This window comes from Halichoerus grypus, chromosome 5 (genome assembly GCF_964656455.1).
Source record: "Halichoerus grypus chromosome 5, mHalGry1.hap1.1, whole genome shotgun sequence".
NCBI lineage: Eukaryota > Metazoa > Chordata > Mammalia > Carnivora > Phocidae > Halichoerus > Halichoerus grypus.
Window position 1 is genome coordinate 54,003,160 of NC_135716.1, and position 24,804 is coordinate 54,027,963.

The 24,804-nt window shown below is 37.7% G+C and overlaps 1 long non-coding RNA gene across 8 annotated transcripts in view; it reads right to left on the bottom strand.

Moving 5' to 3' along the window:
• Positions 1–24,804, bottom strand: part of LOC144381846 (uncharacterized) — a 367,900-nt gene that overhangs the window by 272,435 nt on the left and 70,661 nt on the right. For 4 of the 8 annotated variants that reach the window (XR_013447825.1, XR_013447830.1, XR_013447829.1 and 1 more), the window contains 2 exons: positions 20,079–20,243; positions 1,849–1,937 (listed from right to left, as the gene is read on the bottom strand). The exons of 3 other annotated variants lie outside the window; for them this stretch is intronic. This is a non-coding gene — a long non-coding RNA (uncharacterized LOC144381846). The remainder of the gene's footprint in view (positions 1–1,848; positions 1,938–20,078; positions 20,244–24,804) is intronic. One more of the 8 variants, XR_013447828.1, reaches the window with a different exon arrangement.

Genomic DNA, 24,804 nt, shown 5'->3' on the forward strand with positions numbered 1-24,804 from the left:
TGTATTTTCTGTGCCCAGAAAACTGTGTCTTGAACATAAGGTCCTAGTGTGATGGTGTTTTTATTTTCAATAATAGGAACTTTCTGCGTATCAGTGATATTAGGCCTTTGGTTTTTTTGTTCAAGTAACAAATATTATTTTCCTATGTTGTCTTTGTCTTAAAGACACTTTATTAAATCAAATATCAATCAGTCTTTCCATTGCTGTTTCTACATTTATCTTGTTCTCTTCTCCTACAGGGTTATAAAAATGTTATCTGAAATAGTTTATTAACATTTTTAATAAAATTTTAACAGGGGCACCTGCCTGGCTCAGTCAGAAGAACATGCAACTCTTGATCTTAGGGTCCTGAGTTTGAGGCCTACAATGGGTGTAGAGATTACTAAAAAATAAATAAACTTAAAAAAATAATAAAATTTTAACAGACAAGTACGTCTAGAACATTTAGTAAATAAACCAGTATTTCCTTACTGGATTGTAATTCTACCCTTATCATAAATGGAGTTTCCCACATAGATTTGAATTTAAATTTGGAGCGTTTAATCTGAACCATTCATTTATTTGGCATATTCTTGTTTCACTAAAAAGCTGTCAAACTGCAATATATTCCTCTTACTGAATTGAGAGTTCCTTAATGTATCAGGGCACCTGGGTGGCTCAGTCATTAAGCGTCTGCCTTGGGCTCGGGTCACAATCAGGATCAAGCCCCCGCATCGGGCTCCCTGCTCAGCGGGAAGCCTGCTTCTCCCTCTCCCTCTCCCCCTGCTTGTGTTCCCTCTCTCGCTGTGTCTCTCTCTGTCAAATAAATAAATAAACAAATAAAGAATCTTAAAGAGAGTACCTTAATGTATGCACTATTATATTTACTATTTAATGTAATAAATGATATTTAACATATATCGGTTCTGTATCTATAAGACCATTGTATTTGGTTGTCTTTCCCACTAGATTGTCAGATCACTGAGAACAAGGAATGTTGTCTTTTGTTCCCTCTGTATCCCCGCTGTGAAGTGTACTGCATGGTACATTCTAGATACTTAAAAACATGTTTTATGAATAAACAATAATTGAATGCACACACAAATTCCTAAATTATGAATGTGATACCAAACATTAAAATCATCAAACTACTGACATTTCATTCCTTTAGATGGAAAGGGTAATTGGCAAAATAATTTTATGGAGTTACTTGGTTGCTTATCATATATTTTAGTGCATGTTTAGTGACATCGATACAGTGTCATATGTGCATGTGCATATGACTGATGAAAATGACAGCAACTTCATAATCAACAAAGCAACTATAATTCTGTGTCCAGAAAAATTCTCCCCCAAAGATTCAAGATTCAGAGCTTCTAAAATCCCCTTCTTTTAGTTCCCAAAAATTTTCCATTGTCTACAGATTCTATGAGAAACCTTTCCTGTGAAAAGAGAGATTAGCTGTTTTTAGACCCTCAACATCCAACTGCATTTTCTCTTTGATCATCAGCAGAACTCTAACTGTATTGAAAATGGAGGATTCTGGACAGAAAGTAATTACATATAGGAAGCATTTTCCTTAGGGATAGATGCTAACACCATTTGTCTAGTCTAAAAACCTCTGGGGTCCCACTTTCTAGAAAAGACAAACATTACCCATGTATTTGTTAATCATATATCTTTGGTCTTAAAAAAAATAACCATTTTATTATGTTAATGGATTCTGTGTATCAAAAATTGGGAAAGAGCTCAGTGTGAATATCTGATCTCTGTTTTTCATGATAGCAGGAGCCTCATCTGGGAAGACTTGAAGCCTAGAGGTAAGTTGGTGACTGGAGGCTGGAATCATTTGAAGGCTTGTTCACTCACGTCTGGTGGTTGCTGCTGGCTTTCAGCTGCCACCTTAGCTGGGGCTCTACGGTACATGAAGTCTCTCCAAGTAACTGTCCGGCTTCTCTCTACAGCAGGATGACAGCATGGGTTGAAAGAGCAAGTATCGCCAGTCCACAGGGCAGAAATGCATTGCACTTTTACAACCTAGCTTCGGAAGATACAGAGTCACTTCTACTGTATTCTATTGGTTGAGATAGTCACAAAGTTCCACCCAGGTTAATGCTGAAGGGGTACAGACCTCACACTAAATGACAGAAATGGCAAGGGTCCCTTATAAGAACCTGTGGGAAGAGAGATATTATCGTGGCCATTCCTGGAATATATGATCTGCCCCATTATTACTACTCTGGATTTGGTATTTAACATTTCCATGTATTTTTCCAAAATTTAGTAAATAGGCATGCAGAAATGAAAATATAATACTTTTTTATGTTTTAAAACTTTGTGGTAGACATTGGGGAGGGTATGTGCTATGGTGAGCGCTGTGAATTGTGTAAGACTGTTGAATCACAGACCTGTACCTCTGAAACAAATAATACATTATATGTTAAAAAAAAAAAAAAAAAAAAAAAAAAAGAAGGTAGCAGGAAGGGAAAAATGAAGGAGGGGAAATCGGAGGGGTAGACAAACCATGAGACACTATGGACTCTGAGAAACAAACTGAGGGTTCTAGAGGGGAGGGGGTGGGGGGATGGGTTAGCCTGGTGATGGGTATTAAAGAGGGCACGTTCTGCACGGAGCACTGGGTGTTACACGCAATGAATCACGGAACACTACATCAAAAACTAATGATGTAATGTATGGTGATTAATATAATAAAAAAAAACTTTGTATTTCACAGGCTAACTCTGTTTTTTTCCTCACCATGTTATTTTTAAGATTGATGCAGATTTGATATTATAGCTCTAGTTCTTTCATTTTTAACTTCGGTGCGATATCCTTTTGTGTAAGAATACCACAATTTATTTGTTCCTACTCCGGCATCTCTGGTCTTAAAGTCCCAGCAAAAGTGAATTTTCAGCACTCTTCAGCACTATGACTACAATGATGGTAGTATGGTCCTCAGTGTGTTAATTATAAGTTGCCATAATATGTTAACAGAAAAAAAGAAAATTGAAACAACTTTATCCTCAAAAGTCCAGATGAATGTTTAACTTATATACTTATATTTATATTTAACTTATATTTATATTTAACTTATATTTAACTTAACAGTCCAAAACTGTTTTTTTCTAAAATTTTAATATGTGATACTTGTAATGTCATTATAAAATAACAATATGTTAAATGAATGAATGAATCAACAAATCTCCTGATGACTAGCCAGGCAGTCAATGAATTCAAGGTCCTCCATTATCTGGAGACAAACTGTCCAACTTGACTTATCACACTTCTTCCTCCGCTGACATTTGTGCCCCCCCGCCCCCTCCCTGGAATGCCTTCCATTCCAATTTCTGTCAGTTACAAACCTTCCCATCCTTCAAGCTACATCTGAAAGTCAGTCTGGCAAAGTGACAAAGGCTCAAGTTCCCGATTCAGACAAATCTAGATTTAAATACCTGCTCAGCCACTTACAAACTCTATGACTTTGAGAATGTTTTCTAGACTTCCGTTTTTTGGCCCATAAAATACAGATAATAATTATATTAACCTGGTAGACTTGTTTTAAAAATTAAAAGATATAATATATGAAAAATGCTTATCATATGGTAGGTTTTCAATACATATCAGTTGGATGGCATTTCCTTCATGACACCTTCCTTGAGCACCCCATCCCAATAGCATGGTGAAGTAGTTCCACTAATTTTTTTATTAGAATCATATGGAGGATCTTTAAAAATCCAAGCCCTGGGTTATACCTCAGAACAATTAACCAAATCACAATCTCTGAGTGGGGAACAGAGGAATTTTTAATTTTTGAAGTTCACTACGTGATTCCAGTGGGCAAACAAACTTGGGAACTATGCAATTGTATCCCCCCAATCTTCCTGTTCCCAGAAGAATCATCCAGAATATTTACTAAATTATTAAAAGAGCCTCCACCCCGACCTAAGGATCTGACTCTCCAAGACAGACACACAGTAATTAATCTGTACTGTTAATTAGTGTCCTAGGTGAAGCTCATTAATAGGCGGGTGTGGAAACAAGCCATTGGCAATATTGGATGTACTTCTATATCAGATTCTCTTAATAATTTATAAGCTCTTTTTCAATGTGGGACAATGTCTCTTTCAACTTTGTGTTTCTTAACATAGTGCTTACATATATTAGGTATGCAATAAATGTTTTTAGTTGACTGAATTAAGAAACATAAAAGAGTAATTATTATAAGCCCATTCCCTAATTAAGACATTTCCAATTTGTATTAAAAAGTGAGGGTGAAATATTAGTATCCGAAGTACAAACACTTGTGCATAATCTGACATCTGAAAAGAGCTGGCCTTAGTCTCAGCTTTGTCACCATCAAGCTTCAGGATCTTGGAAAGTCACTTAGCTTCTCTGGGCCTCAGTTCCCTTGTAGGTCTAATGCTGTACTTATGCGCACAGTTAGGCAAATTCTCTACAGTTTATTCACCGTAAATGCCGAACTGAGTCCAAATTTTATTAAGTATGCATGAGGAGAAACTAAAGCTATATTTCTCTATTTTAAATCGCCTCCCTTAATTTTTCTTTCTGGAAACAGTTCCATTACTTTTCTACAGCCAAACATTCTTTCCCATTGAATGCTGCTCTTTCGTATCCGCAGATGAAATGTGCTCAGAGGAGCCTCAGTGCCACTGCCCTTCCCACAGGGGCGACAGCCTCCAGGGCTGCACTCTGCCATCCCTACATGTGTCTGTGCTTATTTTTATTCCGAGACTTCTCTCTCACTGTCTGGTTTGTGAATTATGTGTCTGCTTTCTGTTTCCTGCCAGAATGTTCTCTCCTCAGCAGTAGGTCATTTCTCATCAGCAGAGATACACAATCATCACCCTCATCGGTAACCCTCTCACTGTACCAAATGAAAACATATTTATTTTTGTGACTGTATTTTAACCCCATCTCTTCTCACTTTTCAGTGATTTGGGCTTTAAGATTAAGGTGATCAAAATAAAAGAGCAGATACAGGACAGTTAGTCTCTGGTCTTCCTACTCAAAGATTATAACAGAATCACCTTCAGAAAGGATAGAATAATCAGCAATTAATTGCCAAATTACTTTTCATTGATTATATGGAAGAAAAAATATTGATATTAAAAAACTCGATCTCAGTAGACTTGAATGACTGCAATACACACACACAGGGAATGAATAGATAAAAATTTTATAGTCAATTGATATAACTGAAATTATTAGTGCTTCCATTATTTTCCAAATGAACTCATACACTTAAAGATGATTGAATTTTTTAACATTTAGGGCAAAATGGCTATTAAAGGAAGTAATAATGACCAAAATACAAGTAACATCTGATATCAAAATATTTTTAAAAGAAAAATAACATTGGATCAGAATTGTGCTGCATGTGTCTTGAATAAGAATATGCCTCTTTTCAGTGCTGCCTTTTGGGAAATGTGATTGAAAAGGTTATCCAAAAAAGGAACAAAAATTTTGTAACTAAATCTGACCGGCCTTGGAACCAACACCTGTTCATTTCTTCGGTTGATGGTCTAAATGTTAGCTAAAGGTCAAATGTCCATGATCATCCTGTAAGTCATTCAACTACCTGCAGTCACAATGAGTCATATAACATAACAGAACAGATGGAAATATTATATGGTGATTCTGCTTCTGTATCTGGATGAAACTAGCAGAGAGATTTTTCAGCAAGGCATCTATAATGTCTTGAATAAGTCTGAATAAATCCATAAATCTCTATTCAGTGCCAGTAAACACTGTAGGAGATAAAGTAAAAGATGAAGAAGAGAAAGAAAAATTGTCATTTCAATTTTCAAGATACATATCGAGGACTGATCATAGAGGAACAGCTGTTGAAGATGTGGGGATGACTGGCACATGATCCTGAGACAGATGGTTTTAATAAACCCAGGAACTATAATCTGATTGAGTTTCATTCCTACACCCATTGAGTGCTGTTCCTCAAGATAATCGCTTTGAGCAGATACACAATATTCTCCATAATTGTCATTGCTCAAAACAATTTTGAAGCACCTCTTTTGGTAGATATGCACTTTTCAAATGACAAGATGACCTGTTTGTAATTGGTCCTAATTTTTTTATTCTCTTCACCAATATATTGTTATGTATATGCATGCATATAAAAGTGGTTAAGGGGCACCTGGGTGGCTCAGTCGGTTAAGCGTCTGACTCTTGGTTTCAGCTCAGGTCATGATCTCATGGGTTGTGGGATTGAGCCTCACTTCCCACTTCTGGCTCCTCACTCAGTGCAGAGTCTGCTTGAAGGATTCTCTCCCTCTGCTCCCCCCTTCTTTCTCTCTCTCTCAAAATAAATAAATAAATCTTAAAAAAAAAAAAGGAGAGTGGTTAAGAACATGGAATCTGGATTAAAAATACCTGGGTTTAGGGGGGGTGCCTGGGTGGCTCAGTTGGCTAAGCGACTGCCTTCCAGCTCAGGTCATGATCCTGGAGTCCCGGGATTGAGTCCCGCATCAGGCTCCCTGGTCAGAGGGGAGTCTTCTTCTCCCTCTGACCCTCCCCCCTCTCATGTGCTCTCTCTCTCAAATAAATAAATAAAATCTTTAAAAAAAAAATACCTGGGTTTAAATTCCAGTTCTACCTGTAAGAACTTGAATAAGTTATTTAACCCATCTATGCATAGATTTCTTTCTATCTCTGTACCTAATTCACAGAGAGGTTGTGAGGATTAAATGATTATACATGTACGTACAGATATAAGTGTACACTATAAACATACATGTATAAAATGCTAAATGAGAATTTGTTGTTATTGTTATTATTAAATAACTAGAGATCATCCTTCTCTTGATATTTTTCTTGGTGAGGAGTGTTCTCTGAAGTTATTTTATTTTTCCCTTTGTAAATATACCTTTAACCATGCTAAGTATGCTTTCAAAATATTGCAAAATTTCCTGGAAGTAAGATTAATATAATAATTTTAATTAAAAATGACATGATAATCTCAATATGGTGAATATTAATTATTACATGTTAATTCTTCCATATAAAATAACTTTAGGATGAATTTAAATTTTTATCATGTTTTAATATTGCTCACCAACATTTTTTAATTTAATTCATATTGTTATTTATATGTATTTTACATTCTTTCTGTGTTTATTATGAATGGAATTATTTTTTCCATTATATTTTTCTAACAGGTCATTGCTGATATCTTAGGTTTGCTCCCCAAAAACAGATACTGAGACAAGGATTCATATGCAAGAAACTTATTAAAAAAGTGTCCCCAGGAAAGAGGGGTATGGAGGACAGAGAAGGGGTAAAAGCCGAGCAAGGATTTAGTCTCAGACCAAGTCCTACCTAAAGTACCTTCAACTTGATCCCATGGGGAATGATGACATGTAAGCTGAGACTCATGTCAAGGAACTAGGGCTTTCATAGGCCCATACATGTCAGCCAATGGTGAGTGGACACACCCAGGAAATATAATTTCCCAGAAACTTCTTGATATTCATTTAGACAAGGTAAGCACGAGTAACCTTAAGGCAGTTACACAAAAACAAGTGCCACAAATCCACCTACTGGAAACCAAAGAACACCAAAGCCACAGCACGTAAAAACAGTAAAAAGAGGATCTGATGCTTAACATCACTGATCATCAGTGAAATGCAAACAATGCAAATCAAAACCACAATGACATATCCTCTTAAACCTGTTAGAAATGCTAGAATAAAAAAAGAGGAAATAACAAGTGTTAGTGAGGATGTGGAGAAAAAGGAACCCTCAGACACTGTTGATGGGAAGGTAAATTGGTACAGTCACTGTGGAAAACAGTATAGAAGTTCCTTAAAAAAATTAAAAAATAGAAATACCATATGACCCAATAATTCCACTATTGGGTGTTTCCCCAAAACAGTGTTTTGAGAAGATATATGCAAGATTATTGCAGCATTATTTACAATAGCCAAGATATAGAAGCAACCTAAGAGTCTATCGATAGATGGAAGGATAAAGAAGATATGGTATATATCTATAAAGGAATATTACACGGCCATAAGGATGAGATCATGCCATTTGCAACAACATGGGTGGACATAGAAAGTATCATGCTAAGTGAAATAAGTCAGACTGAGAAAGACAAATACCATAAGATTTCACTCATATGTGGAATCTAAAAAAAACAAATGAATAAACAAATAAACAAAAAGCAGAATCAGACCTGTAAGTACAGAGAACAAACTGATGATTGCCAGATGGGAGAAGGTGGGGAATGGGCAAAATGGGTGAAGGGGACTGGGAGATACATGCTTCCAGTTATGGAATGAATACATCACAAGAATAAAAGGCACAACATAAGGAATACAGTCAATATCATAATAGGTTTCATGGTGACAGATGGTAACTACACTTGGGGTGAGCATAGTATAATGTATAAACTTGTCCAATCACTATATGTACATCTGAAACTAATGTAACATTGTGTTGTCAACTACACTCAAATAACAAAAAATTTTTAAAAAGAGAGAGAGAAAGGAGGAAAGGGGTAGGAGACTTTTGCCTGCATAGAATCCCTCAGCTTCATTTGTAAAAATCATAGAAAGTATGATTTTTCTAAGGGGTGCTATTTTTTCCATAGGGGTGCTATTCACTTAATAAAATAAATGTTTTCTGAGGAGGGTATGTGCTATGGTGAGTGCTGTGAATTGTTTAAGACTGATGAATCACAGACCTGTACCCCCGAAACAAATAATACATTATATGTTAATAAAAAAATTTTAATTAAAAATAGATAAATAAATAAAATAGATGTTTTCATGAAAAAAAAAAGAAGATCTGAGAGGATCTTGACAGAGTACCTAAATTGTCCCAAGCCTTACATGTCTCAGACCCACTCCCATCTCACATTCAGAGAGCCACTCTGAACGTGACTTCACTCCATCCTGTAACAGATTCTTCAAAATGATGGTTGGTCACAATTTCTTAGGGAAAATAATCCATACTTGGAACAGTAGCTGGAATTGGAGTTACCACCTGATAAAGTTTAAAATAATGAAATTTTTTTCAAATACCCACCACATTCTGCACAGGCCAATAGGACAAGATAAATGGGAATGTGAACAGTATCACCGCTCTTCATCTTTTGAGGCTTTCATAGAAGGCACTTGATTCAGCAATTCCCACCATAAACACAGCATGTCAGTTCAGATCCTGACAAGGAGGACAAGTTCAGAGGCTTCCATAAACCCTTTCTACCTTAATAACCATCACTTCCTGGATCAGAGGGACACTGCAGGGATTCTGCCAGATGCCAAATATGCCCATTCCAAGTACACATTCAGGAACTGGAGAAATATTCACAGGATGGGTCTGTGGATCTAATGGGCACTTGGTGACTCAAACTTGAGACATAACTCCATTTACTACTTGATTATTATAAACCTCACATTGGTATTTTGAGTCCCTTAAGAATTAGTGCCAATTCCCAAGAGTTTAGATCTCTCATTTTCTCCAAAATACATTTACTGTAGTAATTGGCCTCAGATCTCTTTTGACAAGGTTGGAAGAAGAAAAATGATAGAAGCTGATGGCAGTGTTGAATGGGAGCCAAAACTCTCCTTCAGTAAAGAGGCTCTTGGTCTGTGAACTGACTTAGGTCTGTAACTGGGGGAGAGGACATGATTCTCCATTGTGTTGACTCAGATCATGAATTTGGTCCATTACCTGGAATTTGTCTTGTTCTAGATCAAGTAATGCTTTGCTAGACTGCACATTTACTTTATTTTTAGGGACATGAGATTGATTAGCTCCTACTAAAGATTTCTGTGGGTCAAAACTTCTAATGTACATTACACTAATATCCCCACTTAGTCTGGCCATTAAATGTTGCATTATCTTCATGAGGAGCCCAACTCAATGATGACATATCTCAACATTATACCTGGCCTATTGAAGACATTCCCATATTTTAAGGATATGGATGTTTCTCTTACCTATGTAATTTCCCAGTGACTGAGTGAAGGGAGTAATCTTTGGGTTCTCACAGAAGAAACAATGTGGGAAGAACTAGTTGCACATGATAAATCCATTCCAACTTGCTTATTTCCCTAAGTCATTGAATTCTTTCTATTTTATACCAAGGAAGGTCTGGTATCTCAACCTTATTGAGTTACTAGAGACAAATTTTTACTTGACAAACCAAGTCAAATGTTAGAGCCCCTCCCAACTGACACACTGAGTACATTACATTCAGACTCTTTGATAGGTGCACCCATATCAATAAATTTGGCCATATGTACTCACAAACATTTTGCAATTCATTTTGGAGTAAAGCTATTTCCTCCCAGGTCGCTTTGAGCATATCCCCTTGGAACATGCTAAGAATTGACAACAGTTATAAGATGGTTGGGGTGAATCTTGAGAAGAGGCATTCCTTGTAGGACAACTGCATTAGGAAAAGTTATTACAGAATCTTTAGTAAGAGAAAGCTAACAGGAGGAAGGGCTATTTCCATTAGCAAAGAAAGTTCAGAGTGTTCAAATGTTCAACATTCTTAATATCATCTAAGACCTCCCAAATATCTTATTCCAAGTCTCATGGTCCATTCCTTCCCCATTTATGAATGCCCTGACCTTCACACAAGAGACTTGATGAGGGCTGTGAATTCACTTTCTGTAACCCATACAATTAAATTTTGTTTCTGATTTTTCAGGGAGATTATCGTAGAACTTCAGGAAATAAGAGATGATGTTTAGATTCACCATCGAAGTTCTCTGGCTCTCTGAATGTGACTTGACTGAGATTCATATCACTTGAGATATCATTTTCTTTTTTTTCTTTTTCTTTTTTATTATGTTCAGTTAACCACTGTATAGTACATAATTAGTTTTTGATGTAGTGTTCAGTGATTCATTAGTTAAGTATAACACCCAGGGCTCATTACAGCATGTGCCCTTCTCAATACCCATCACCCTGTCACCCCCTACCCCAACCTTCTCCCCTCTGAAACCCCCAGATTGTTTCTTGGAGTCCATAGTTTCTCATGGTTTGTCTCCCTCTCTGATTTCTCCCCCTTTGGATTTCCCTCCCTTCCCTTATGGCCCTCCATGCTATTGCTTATGTTCCACATATGAGTGAAACCATATGATAATTGTCTTTCTCTGCTTAACTTACTTCACTTAACATAATCCCCTCCAGTTCCATCCATGTCGATGCAAATGGTGGGTATTCATCATTTCTGATGGTTGAATAGTGTTCCATTTTGTATATGTACCACATCTTCTTTATCCATTCATCTGTTAAAGGACATCTTGGTTCCTTCCACAGTTTGGCTATCATGGACATTGCTGCTATGAACATTGGGGTGCCCGGGTCCCTTCCTTTCACTATGTCTGTATCTTTGGGGTAAATACCTAGTAGTGCAATTGCTGGGTCGTAGGGTAGCTCTATTCTTAACATCTTGAGGAACCTCCATACTGTTTTCCAGAGTGGCTGTACCAGCTTGCATTCCCACCAACAGTGCAAGAGGGTTCCCCTTCTCCACATCCTCGCCAACATTTGTTGTTTCCTATTTTGTTAATTTTTGCCATTCTAACTGGTGTAAAGTAGGATCTTATTGTAGTTTTGATTTGTATTTCCCTGATGGCTAGTGATGTTTAACATTTTTTCATGTGTCTGTTAGCCATTTGTATGTCTTTTTTGGTGAAGTGTCTGTTCATGTCTTCTGCCCATTTTTTGACTGGGTTATTAGTTTTTTTAGTATTGAGTTTGAGAAGTTCTTTATAGATCTTGGATATCAGCCCTTTATCTGTAATGTCATTTGCAAATCTCTGACAAATCAGGAAAAAATATCCAATGGAAAAAAGACAGTCTCTTCAATAAGTGGTGCTGGGAAAATTGGACAGCTACATATAGAAGAATGAAACTGGACCATTCCCTTACACCATACACAAAGATAAACTCAAAATGAATGAAAGACCTCAATGTGAGACAGGAATCCATCAAAATCCTAGAGGAGAACATAGGCAGTTACATCTTCGACATCGGCCCCAGCAACTTCTTTCAAGATACATCTCCAAAGACAAGTGAAACAAAAGCAAAAATGAACTTTTGGGACTTCAGCAAGATAAAAAGCTTCTGCAGAGCAAAGGGAACAGTCAACAAAACTAAGAGGCAGCCCACGGAATGGGAGAAGATATTTGCAAATGAGATAGCATTTTCTTCATTTTCCTTTGAAAGCATTTCAATGCACTGAGGAGCAGTCATGTCCTTCTAGTGTTTTTGGTCCTCACTGGAGCGAGCAGCCCCTTCTCTTCTCCGATCATTTACTTCACTGGATACTTTACCACCATCAACTGGAGATGATAAATTTGTTAATCATGGCATCCCTGAATGTTGTGGCTTACTTGGATCCCACTTCATTTTGGCAAGGATCGAAGCACTGCATTCAAGTTTAATTCAGAGAGAAAACTGAACCAATCCCCAGATACAACACAAATGTTTGCAAAGACACACACACACTGGGAGAAAATGCTTACAATGCATTTAACTACAAATGATTAATGCCTACAACATAAAAAAGAATTTCTACAATTAATAAGAGAAAAACTAATAACACAAGAAAAAATAGGCAAAGGCATATGAACCACCAGTTGCACACAGGGAAATGGCCAATAAATGCATGATAATCTGATTAATTGAGCAATTAATCTTTAGGTGGTGGTTCTTTTTATTTCTAATTTTTTTTGGTCTTAAAATAAAATTTGTTGATATTTAGATAGTAATAAGAGTTTCTTTTGGTTAATATCTTCTGGGTATCTTTTCTTTTTGCTATCTTTCCGCATCCTCAGCTATTGGGTGTAAACTGCAGATAGCTGATTTTTAAAACTACAGCCTATTTATTTTCACTGCCGAGAATGATCTTTTTACATTTATTATGATCATTGCTACATTTGGAACTGTTTCTACTTTTAACTCGGATCATTTCCATCTCATCTTTCATGCTATCATTGTGCAACATTTTATGTCTGTTTATTTATTCCAATGTGTAGGCATTATTGTTTTATATGTTCAATGTTTGTTTATATTTACTCATGTGTTTAACATGTTAATTTTTTTGCTCACTTAATGTTGCATCTCACACTCTTTCTGGGATAATTTTCCTTCTATCTGAAGTACATCCTTTCCGATAGTGAATATAAGAATAAATTCAGTATTTATTTGTCCTCATTTTTTTTTTTTTTTACTCTTATTCTTGAAAAAGAGTAAAAATTCTAGGTTATTTTTTCTCAGCACTTTGAAAACACCCTTCTGCTCTTTTCTGGCTTTCACGGTCGTGAAATCTGCTGCTGATTTTATTCACATGTAGGTTCATTTTTCTATGGCTTTTTAAAGATCTCTATCTTTCGTGATCCATTAGGAAACTGTAATGCATTTAGGAATTGATCTTATCTTCCTTTTATCTGCTTGATTCACTTATGCTTCTGGAGTTCATGTCTTTAATCAATTATGAAAAATCTTAGACTCGATCTCTTTAAGTAGATCCTTTCCTTCACTGATTCCATTCTTTTCTAAAAGTCCTATCGGTTCAATTAAAACTTTCATGACAAATATGTTTGATTATATTTTTTATTACAAATTCTTATTATTTCCTTGTAAAGTATATTTGTTCTTCTTAACATATGTGCTGCTTTCTCATATTGTCTATATTGCAGTCATTCTCATCCACTGTGGCTAATTTCTTTGTGTGTGTTAATTTTAACTGTGTATTTACATTCCGTGGACTTTTTCTGGGGAATTTGCACCTAGCCTGGGATCCAACCTTCTTCAGAGGTTTTATACATTTTTCTGACCACATATGTGAAGCATCTTATTTCATGCTGTTTATTTTGTCTTTTCTTTCCGTTCCATTTTACTTGTCTTTTGCTACACATGTTATATTTTGTTTGCTTTTGGATCAACTTAAGTTCATGTCTCTGCTTGTGGTTCCCTAAACCGCAGGAGTAGTGTAAACTTGAACTCCAAACCAATACGGTTACACATTCTCAGTGTAAACTTTCTGTTCATTGTTTGCCCGCTGAAAATACTAGCCAAAACAGATAATCTTCTTTGTCTTCTATCTGTCTTTACAAGAAACTTTTTTTGGTGGTTGTTTTTTTGTTTTGTTTTGTTTCTTTTCATCTACTCTTTTACTAATATTGTAGTTCCTTCAATTCTCAGCAGTGTTCAGGAACTTCACATACAGTCTCCTTCCCTTTGCCTAAATAGAGCCAAGGCCTGGTCTCCTGGGAAAACTTCCTGGTTTTCTGGAATTCTTCTGCAGGGGAATTACAGATTTCAGTTTATTTCCCAATCAGTTTTTTAACTCTTTGGTTTTTATCCCCGGACTTTCCCCTACCTTATAGTGAACACATTAAAAATGATTTGTTATATTTTATCCTCACAGAAATGTATGTTGTAGTGAAGCTTTTGAGGGTATGGCTTCTGCATCATTGCCAGAAACACGAGTCCTGAAATTTTCATTTAAATTTCATCTTTGATTCAAGAGTTCCTTAGAGGATAATATTTAATTTCCAAATAGTTGTTGAGTACTGTTGTTTAATTTTGAGATTTATTGAAGCGTTGTTCTAAAATATGACCTATATGTTTCTCCATTTGGGGAACTTATTGGGATTTCTCATGTGGTCTATTGTATAATCAATTTGATCAACGTTTTAAGAAAAATAAAAAGGATGAGATATTTTTAAGGGAAAAAGTGTCAATTATCAATCTGTTAGAATTTATTATTAAATCTATTAGAATGTTCTATGTCCTTATTTATTTTATACTCTATTACTTGTCGAAAATTGAAAGTGGCTAATAACATGTTTCAAATTGTACTGTGTTCCTTACTTTTCTTTTTCTCTAGTAGTTTCCACTCTGTATACATCAATACCATGTTGCTTGCTGCTTACGTTTTGATTCTTTTATATCTTCAGTGCCAATAGTAACTTTCATCTTCCATTTACTGGTTTTGTTTGGGAATTATGTTTCAGGGGATATTCATAGTCCCACTTTTAATAAAGAGCTATTGTTTGCTGAATGTACCTTTGCCTATCCTTTTATTTTTTACTTTTTTTTTGCTATACTGTTTTGGGTTTTCTTTTGTATATGGTGCATATTTACATATTTTGGAGTGGCCAAATTCTATTTTTTTTAATTCCAGTGTAGTTAACCTACAGTGCTACATTAGTTTCTGGTTACAATACAGTGATTCAACAACTCTATACATTACTCAGTGCTCATTGTGATAAGTGTACTCTTAATCCCCTTGACCTATTTCATCCATTCCCCACCCGACCTCTTCACTAGTAACCATCATAATCTATGTGTTTTAATAGCAAATTAAGCCTTTTTTTTCTTTGCATTTGTGGTTGTATATGAAATATTTAGTCATATGAACATCACTGTGTTTCATGCTCTGTTTATTCTGTGCTTCCTTTGTTTCCTTTTACTTGTCTTTCTCTATATAGATATTTTGTTTGCTTAATTTCTGCAGTGATTTAGAAGTCATGTTGTTTTTGTGTGTCTACTGATTACTTACAAATTAACGTTTTAAAAATACACTGTAAAATTTTTCTATATCAGTGCAGAAGTGTTATCCATTGACTTCTTCCTATGAAAGATGAGAAATGTAGTATAAGCTTTTACTTCCTCTCCTCCTGCCACCAACCCCACCCCACTGCCTAGTTTTAATAAAACATAATCTGGATTCTTAGGTCCACTTTGGTATTAATACATGATATGTATAGTCCTTTTAAAAAATTGAGTTTTTTTTTTTATATTTACATGACCTGTTACAGCTGTTTTTACAGCTCCTAGTTACTAAATAAAACCATGTTCAAATACTTTCAATGCTTACTGGCTGTCATTTTATACCATAACTTCCTCATTTTCGTGATCTCTGTTTTAATCTCTTGTTCAACTGCTGAATTTTTTTTTTTTCTTAGAAGTGAATGTGGGCAGTGTATTTTCTGAGAGTTTGCATACAAGAAAAGAATGTTCTGTTGCCAGAGCACATGACCAATAATCTGGCTGCGTGTAAGATTTTTCAGCAGTATTTTCCCTCAAAAAAAGCTATTCCTCCATTTTTTTCCCCAAGTACTTAATAATGGAGGGATAATTCTTATGTCCTGATTTTTTTTTTATTTTGATCGTTTAAAAAATACATCAGGTCAGAGATAGAGTTGTCATTGGGGAAATAGTGAGGTCATCATATCCCTGCATAATTCAAGCAGGGCTTTTGCCTCTCTACCAATTCTTCCTTGTTGTCCTTGCCTGCAAGAGAAACCAAGTCCCTACAGGACATGGTTTACCATTTGCCTGGCTGTTCATGCCAGGCAGAAGGCATGGCGACACTGGGGTCCTCCTATGTCAGGGGTCATCTGCTGTCAACTCTCTGCTTGCCTTAAACCGACCATGCCAGGAGCAAATCCCCTGATTCTACCGGTGGAGGCTGAAACATACTTGTATGTTTGAGAAAGAGAAAAGTATTTCAAGTGCAGCACCCTTCATAGGTTACACGTCTCCTTTGCCTCCTTCATTCACCTCTTGATGTAGATATAAAAATGATTTGATGTCTCATTCTCATCTTTCAATATTCATATAAACTTCTGAATTTGACTTTGACTCTTCATAAGAAGAGATACATGGCCCAGCCTCTTAAGGCTTGGTGCCTCCAGCACAAAACAAGAGCTTCTTGGCATCAGAACAGATCACATGTATCCACGGAATACATATGGAGTGGCCCTGTTTTGACTTTTCTTTTATGAAACTGCACTTGGTTTTCTATGCCATCTGCCTTTGTGAAGGATATTAAATGAAATCATCCTATGAACTCATAAACATATTCACTGTAAGAGATTGGTGAGTTAGTGTTAATTACTTTGCTCAGTAAGGCTGTCACCTGTAGATTCAGCCTTAACCAAGTTTTAAAAACATATCTTGTCCCTAAGCAGAGAAATTTTTAATCTTGTTCTTATGGTATTATATCTTAATCTCTAAAATTAGGTTGTTGTCTTGTGACTTAGTCTCAGTAACTGAATTCTGCTCTAGTAAGGCTGTCTCTTCCTGGCAGGTCTTTGTTCTGCCTTGTCCTTATCAGTCTTCCTAGGTATTAGGAAGCTGTCCCTAAATTCTAGTCCCTGTAATAGAATGATGTCTATCTGGCACTAGAGGGACTGGCTTGACATAGCTCTTCCCATTTACTAGTTCTCAGCCTGCTGTTCTCCAAGCATCTCCTGGCCATTGACTGTACCTTTCTTTAGAGTCTTCCCATTTCTTTCCAATTGCCCACTTCAGACGATTTCCAAAATACTCTGTCATACCTCAGTGGGCCAATGTGGCCCTAGGAACCTGCATTCTTATGTTCAATCTGTCCTACCATCCACCAAGCCCTTTGTTGTAACATAATACTTATTTTACCAGGACTAAGGCAATTCTCAAGACTTATCTGAAATTGCCTACGAGTGACTAAAGTCTTCTATGAAGGCTATAATATTTGCAAAGTGACTTACCAAATATGCCGTAATATATGACAGGAGGTTTTTAGGGCATATTCCCAGTCATCTGATATTGAAATTTAGTTCATTCAAATTGAGATGGTGCCTACTCCACATCACATAGTTTTACCTCTTTTTTGCATGTAAAGAATTCAAATGCTTTTAGGCATGTTTTGCATTTTTTCTCTAATCACCTTCACAAAGGAAACCATGAATGGTTATTCCTCCACCACCGAGTAGTACAAAAAGAGAAATACACAAGTATCTTCATTTGTTTTGTATGCTTCTAAGTAAATTTTAACAGTATTTCTATGAGGCTTTTCCAACAAGTAGAAATTCAGTATTAAAACATTGGCAACTTTTATTCTGTTTAAGGAATGGCTATAAAACCCAAAAGGAATGAACATTTTGAGAAATTTTGTCTGAATAATCCCTTTTGAAAGTATGGATTGAAAATTTCTAATTTGGGGACACCTAGGTGGTTCAGTCAGTTAAGAGTCCAGCTCTTGATTTCTGTTCAGGTCATGATCTCAGGGTTGTGAGGTCGAGCCCTGCGTCAGGCTCCATCTTCACTGGGTGTGGAGCCTGCTTGAGGTTCTCTCTCTCTCTCCCTTTCCCTCTGCCCCTTCCTGCCTCTAAAAAATAAAAAATAAGAAAATTTCTAACTTGAGTCTGATTAATAAAAGAACAAAACAATCTGAACCTTTTCACAGATAATTGTTTTGTTTCTGAGCTAACCATTTTTACCTTCTTGAATCTCTACATAGTTTATTTGAGTTTCTATGATGACCCTGCACATAGTTATTTTCTATTTATCAGTGAGTATCTACTGAGGGCCTGTGATCAGTCAGATCCTTTCCTAAGCATTTCATGTGCTACCTTGCTCCATTTCACATCAGACCGCTAGGGCAAGATCATCACCACTTCACAGATGAGAAAACTGAGACCCAGACAGTTCCTCAGTGCATCTCACTATCAAATGAACTTCTATCCAAACATTCTGGAGGCATAGAGGGAAAGAGACCCAATCATTAACATAAAAATATTGACCTAGAGCATAGTGATGTTATTTAAAAAAATGTTTGTTTTATTTTATTTAAACAAATACCACTGTCAGGCACCATCCTCTTTTTAAATAAATACCCATAATTTACAAATATCAACAACATGATAAGTACTAGTCTTATCTCTACTTTGCAGATGAGAAAACTGAGGCACAGAGAAATTAGAATTGTCTGAGATAACTCAGTAAGCAGTGAATCAAAATTTTAGATCCTAGGGACTTCTGGGTGGTTCAGTTGGTTAAGCGCCTGACTTCGGCTCAGGTCATGATCCCAGGGTCCTGGGATTGAGTCCTGCAGGTCCTGGGATCGAGTCCCGCATTGGGTTCCTTGCTCAGCAGAGAGGCTGCTTCTCCCTCTTCCTGCCATTCCCCCTGCTTGTGCTCTCTCTCTCTCTGGCAAATAAATAAATAAAATCTTTTAAAAAAATTTAGATCCTAGCAGGCAGGCTTCAGTGTCCATGTTCATGTTCATGACCATCATGCTCAAAAGTAAAGACAGCATAGGCAGATCTGTACAGAGCAATAACCCATAGTGGGATTTCCTTATAATGCTTTCCACAGACTTGAGATTTTTGCATTTTGCATGTAGCTCATCTCATTAAGAATAACAACGTTTTATGTGCCTTCGCTCAGGTTTTTAGAAAGTATAGTAAAGGATGAAAATCAGTGACTGGCAAGGAAAGTTAAAATGAATGTTCGAGGAGATTTCTCCTTTGGGAGGGGTATTTTCTAAGAATGTGTTATTCATTTGGGAGATTATAATATTTGAGTGAAACATATTTGTAGAATTATTAAATTTGAAATACAAAAAGAGAACTTTGAAATGTGAAAAAGAGAACCCTATCCAGAAGTATTTTTCTGCAGAAAAATATTAAATCACCCTGGCTTTAAACCTTACGTTTATATATCTTTAGCATTCAGGAAGAGTTGTTTATTTATAAATAAGTGAAATAAACTCCATCTCTGTGTTGTGCTACTAAAGGTGGCTCAAGGAAACACATTTTAAAATGTATTCTTTTCTTTTTTTCTTTTTTTTTTTACGTTTTTGTAACTCCCTGCTTGTCCTTGGGAATTTGTTTCTTTAAACACTTTACCAGTCGGCGTCTGCCCCCTGTGGTAAGCTGAGGAGGCAGCAGTCATGTGTATATCTTAGTGCAAACTACAGAATGTGTGTGATGAGGACCCTTGCGCTCTGCACAAAATCAGCCCAATGGCTTTTTCAGGCGGTGTGTCAGGGTCAGTGGAGGACTAGGAGAGGGGAAAGAGCACTCGGGATGCCCCGCACGTCTGAGGGAGCTAGAATGTTGCAGGACCTGACTGTGACCTATTTCCAGAGTGTCTGTGACTCCAGCTGTGAAATCCTGGCCCAGGGAGTCATCACAGTGGGGTGCTGGGCCTCTAGTTCCCCCAGGCATCTGGGAGACTGTAGGATGGCTCAAGCCTCTTAGATTCCAAGAGAGATGATCTCATTTAGCTTGAAGACCACAATCAATCAATTTGCTAAATACCAATCTGGGGGCCTCTGGGTGGCTCAGTCAGTTAAACATCTGCCTTCGGCTCAGGTCATGATCCCAACGGCCTGGGATCGAGTCCTGCATCGGGCTCCCTGCTCAGCGAAGAGTCTGCTTCTCCCTCTTCCTCTGCAGTCCCTCCAGCTTGTGCTCTCTCTCTGTCTGTCAAATAAACAAATAAAATCTTAAAAATAAACAAATAAATACCAATTTGTTAGAGAATGGCTATGCTTTATGGAAAAATGTAAGTCAAAATGGAGACTGTATGTATTTAATATTTTACTTTATTTACAAGTAGTTTTGTTTGTTTTGAGAGAGAGACAGAGAGAGCTGGACTGGGGAGAGGGGAGAGAGAATCAAGTAAACTCCCAGCTGAAAACAGAGCCCGACTCGGGGCTCGATCTCACACCCCGAGATCACCACCCTAGCCGAAACCAAGAGTCTGATGCTCGACCGACTGTGTCACTATAAATAGTTTAAAAATTATCCACAGAGATATATATATCTAGGTAAAGTGCACGATTAGGCTAACATCAACTAGATTTTTTTTTGTCTAAAATGCTAATTTTCAGGCAATGTCTTTATTAAAACTTTTTTGTTGATACATTGAATATATTTGTAAGCAGCCTGGAGAGAATGAGAGGAAAGGAGGTGAAGAAGGAAGAATATATCAATGCTGACTCTGAATGAATAAATGTCACCACTATTCAGGGGTTTATAATTATTTTTCTTTTGAGACAACATTCTAGTTATGGTGCTGAAATACCATTGACTTCAACTCAGAAATGGGAATTAAAATACCTGATTCTAATTAAGTATAAGGGAAAGACACAGGCCAGCTTGCAGCCTTGTGAAGCAATGGAAGGCAATATACCAGCCGATGCGGTTAAGAGTCCTGGACCCACTCCCAGGTCGCTCACTCATCTGCTCCATGGCCTTGGTCATTTGCTTAACCTCTGTGAACAACAATTTCCATAGCTACAGAATAGGTTGATCGAGTTACTGCGTGAGAGTGCTTTGTGAAGCTTTAGAATCAGGTACAGAGGCATAAACAGCGTGCTCCAAGGAACTGCCCTTCCCAAGAATAGTCCTACTAAAGGACACCTGGCAAGGGACAGGGAAATATGACTTGGAGGCCTGTTTATAAGATGTTTGACATTTGAAATAAAAATTGACATTTCTGGGAGATCCAGGATCCTTCATTACTGGAGAGAACCAGCCTGGTAGGGGCCTCGTCTGCCTGCAGGGAACAGTTGGAAATTTCCTTTCCCATTCCACACCCACATAATATTTGTGAGGGAAAGAAAATTGGAACACTTGATTCTTCTAGGGAAAAAAAAAAAAACCATAGACTACTATTTAAAACTGTTAAAATCTTAAGAGCTATTCATAATTTAAGAGCAAAATGGAGTTTGATAGCCATCCCTGAGATGGCAATTTTAAGAAGACAACCACAGGCAGCAAGGGCCTATCCTAGAAATGCTAGTTTCACCCTTTTTCTCAGCCTACATCCATAGTGTTACCTTCCCAAGTATGTTGCCATAGGGCATGTGTAGAGCCATATTCCAAGGGAGAAAAAATACATTCTAAGATCAGCTGGGTTGGGGGAATGTTTCATACTATATTATTGGGGATGATGAAGATGAAGAAGACAAAAAAAAGACGTGTGTGTATATATTTACTGAATCTAAAGGACAGAGAACATGATAAGAGAGAAAAAGAGGCTTGGAGCTGACAGAATTCCTGGACATTCCATTTCCTATGTATGAATGTGGGTGAAATGGGTAGTCAATGAGTCCTGAAACCCATTACCAAGACCACAGTGGGAAAACGAAATACTGTCAACACCAGCCTATAAACATTCCATGAACTAGCAATCCACAGAGCATACTTTGGGAAAGTTTCACAATAGAATTCATATAAAGAGAGCAACTAAGTGAACAATTAATAAGAAGATATAGATATATAAACAAGTACTACCATCCAAATTCTTGTGCCAAATTTTCAATAATTACATACCTTTGTGTTGGCCTATTGATAGAAGTCACTAGATATTAATCCTGGCTATATATATAATAACCTGAGGAGTTTTAAAAACAGCAACAACAACAACAACAGCAATATCTGGGTCTCACACCCAGTAATTGATAATGATGTTCTAGAATGAGGCCCAAACACTGATATATTTAGAAGGACCCAGGTAGTCAAGTGGCCAACCCAAGATAAATAGTCAAAAGATACCTCCTTCCCTGTTGGTTATAGTTCCTTGGTTTTCTTCCCAGCCTCCTTCCTCTTCTTGCCCAAGGTTGTTGACAAGATGTCACCATTCCCCTCCTTCACTAAGAGCCGGCTCAAAGGGGCAAGAATAGTGGTATCAAAAGAAGTGGAAACAAGGAGAGATAGGAGGAACCTAACTGCTCTTCTGGACTAATTTCCATCCCACATGGCCATGGTTCCAAGCCCTCAGGCGACTCCCCCCATGATTCCCACACGCAACCTCAGATTCTTGGTCAGTTCTGAGAGTATGCAGAATAAGATATTCTGGTGATGTATTTCTTAACATGGAAATCTCCAGGGGAGAGCCTAATGTATACTTGTAGAGCCTTTGCCCGTCAACTTGACCAACTCTTGTCTTCAACACAGTCTTATAGGGCCCCAGAATGACTGCTGGACTCAGGGATTACAAGCTCAAACAAGGATGCCAGGAAGCATTTGCTAGGGTCTAGCCCTGGTGGTTGATCTCCCAAAGATCCAGTTATCACCTGAAATGCAGATTCCCACTCCCCATCTACCCTTTTCCTCTGCTTCATTTTCTTGGTTTCCCTTTAGGACATGAAGCTTTTCATGGACTCTAATATAGTGTATCTACTTCCGGGGACCATAGGTAATTTTTGTCAGCCCTTCCTTTGTGTGTACCTTATAATGATGGACCTGAGTCCAAGGCTTGACTTTCTAGGGAAGACACATGCCAACCCCCCAAGCTTCAGCTTTCCAAATACAGTGTGAATCATGCCCATCATGCCCCACCCATGGGACTGTATAGCTTGGTATGCAGACCTCCAGAGTTAGGAATGAGATAGATTCATCACCATCTGATGGCCTTCCACTGAGTCAGCCTCAATAGCAAGATCAGTGTCCCTGAACCTGGTTCTGGCTCAGGTTACAGCTTCCAACAAGACCTCAGGAGGCTTAATGCCTATTAGGATGCCTGCATCAGAGCATCTAACTCTAAACTCTCTACCACGAAAACATCAAGAGCAGGTGCAAGAAAAGCACCCTATAAACTGTAACCCCATGCATATTACATATTAACAGCAATTGGTTTAACATTTCCATTAATACAGTAGTAATGTTAGATACATCATATACTAAATAAGATCCATTGGTCTTCCTGAGATTTTGACTACCATGACTGAGGTTATTTCTGTAAACAAAATGCACTGAAGTCTAAAGCATCCACTGGCATGCTTGACTCCCCAAATAGCTAGTTAAACGACAAAACCAGTAGCACTTGGTAGACGTAGGTAAAAGGTGCTTTTTTTGCAGCATATTTTCCAAAAGGAAGACTTTGTCATCTTTGTTTGTATTTTTACTGTATCTAAAAGAATATATGCTAATTGAGATGAAAAGGGATAATTCGATGTGGAGAACTGACTCAAAAAACTCTCTACGACTCTGTGTTTCTGGTGCAGTCTGCAAAAGAGTGTGCCCTAATAAAATCTGCCCAAAAGGGGTTGTGCCGTGTCACAATTTTATATACCAGAGCACCAATACGCAGGCACAATGCACTTGTTCTTATTGCTAGATGCTCTTAGGTTAAAAGAGCAGAGCAAGTCTGCCCTTAGTCATAAAATCTGCTGCACTGCAACTAAGTAGAAAAGTCAGTGTGTCCTCTGCCCTTTAAATGCTGAGGTTGGTTTCTCCTTACTGGACATGTGTGTTCACATCTATTTTCCAGTAAGGTCTGATTGCATCTGCGCTGACCCTTGGTTCGAATCAGCTTGTAACTCTCCCCCTATATGAAATTCTTTAGCCCAAAAAGAGAACTCTAAGGGGCCAAAGTGATTTGATGGTTTCTGCAAAATCATCGTAAGCAAATAAAAATTCTCTTTCAATGTTCAGATTTCACTCACACCGGTGGTGGTCAAACTTGTGCCTTCATGCCATATTGTTCACAAGAACATTTGCATAAGCTTTGGACTTTCTCCGAAGAAATCATGTTTCTTGTTTTTAAAGCCAAACATTATGGGGATTAGTCTTCCACTCCACCCCCACCGCCCAACCCCCATCCCACCCCCCCCACACCGAGTGAGCTCCCTGGTGCAAGGACCTCTTTCTCTGCTCTCTCTGTGGGGCAGCTCCCTCCCTCCTGCGGGCAGCCTCCCTCCACCTTTCTGACCTTCCCAAACTTTCAGCTGCAGCTTCTACTCTATATTTAGTTGTGGAGGTGGTTCTGCCAGTTGTTGAATCGCTCTCCCGTTTGTTGACTTGGATGTGGACAATATCTAGTTGAAAAGTGGGACTGGGTGAGCTCTGGGTCCTCCTACTCCACCATCTTCCCAAGCTCCCTGCTCCCAAATCAGGTTTCTGCCAAGAGCCCCTAAACTCAGTAACTACCAAGTGACTCATTCCCTACTATCCAACCTCACAGCACATGTGACTGAATTCACATCTCAGCAACATTTCAAGTCACTGCCCTTGGGGACTGCTTTTAATTTACCAA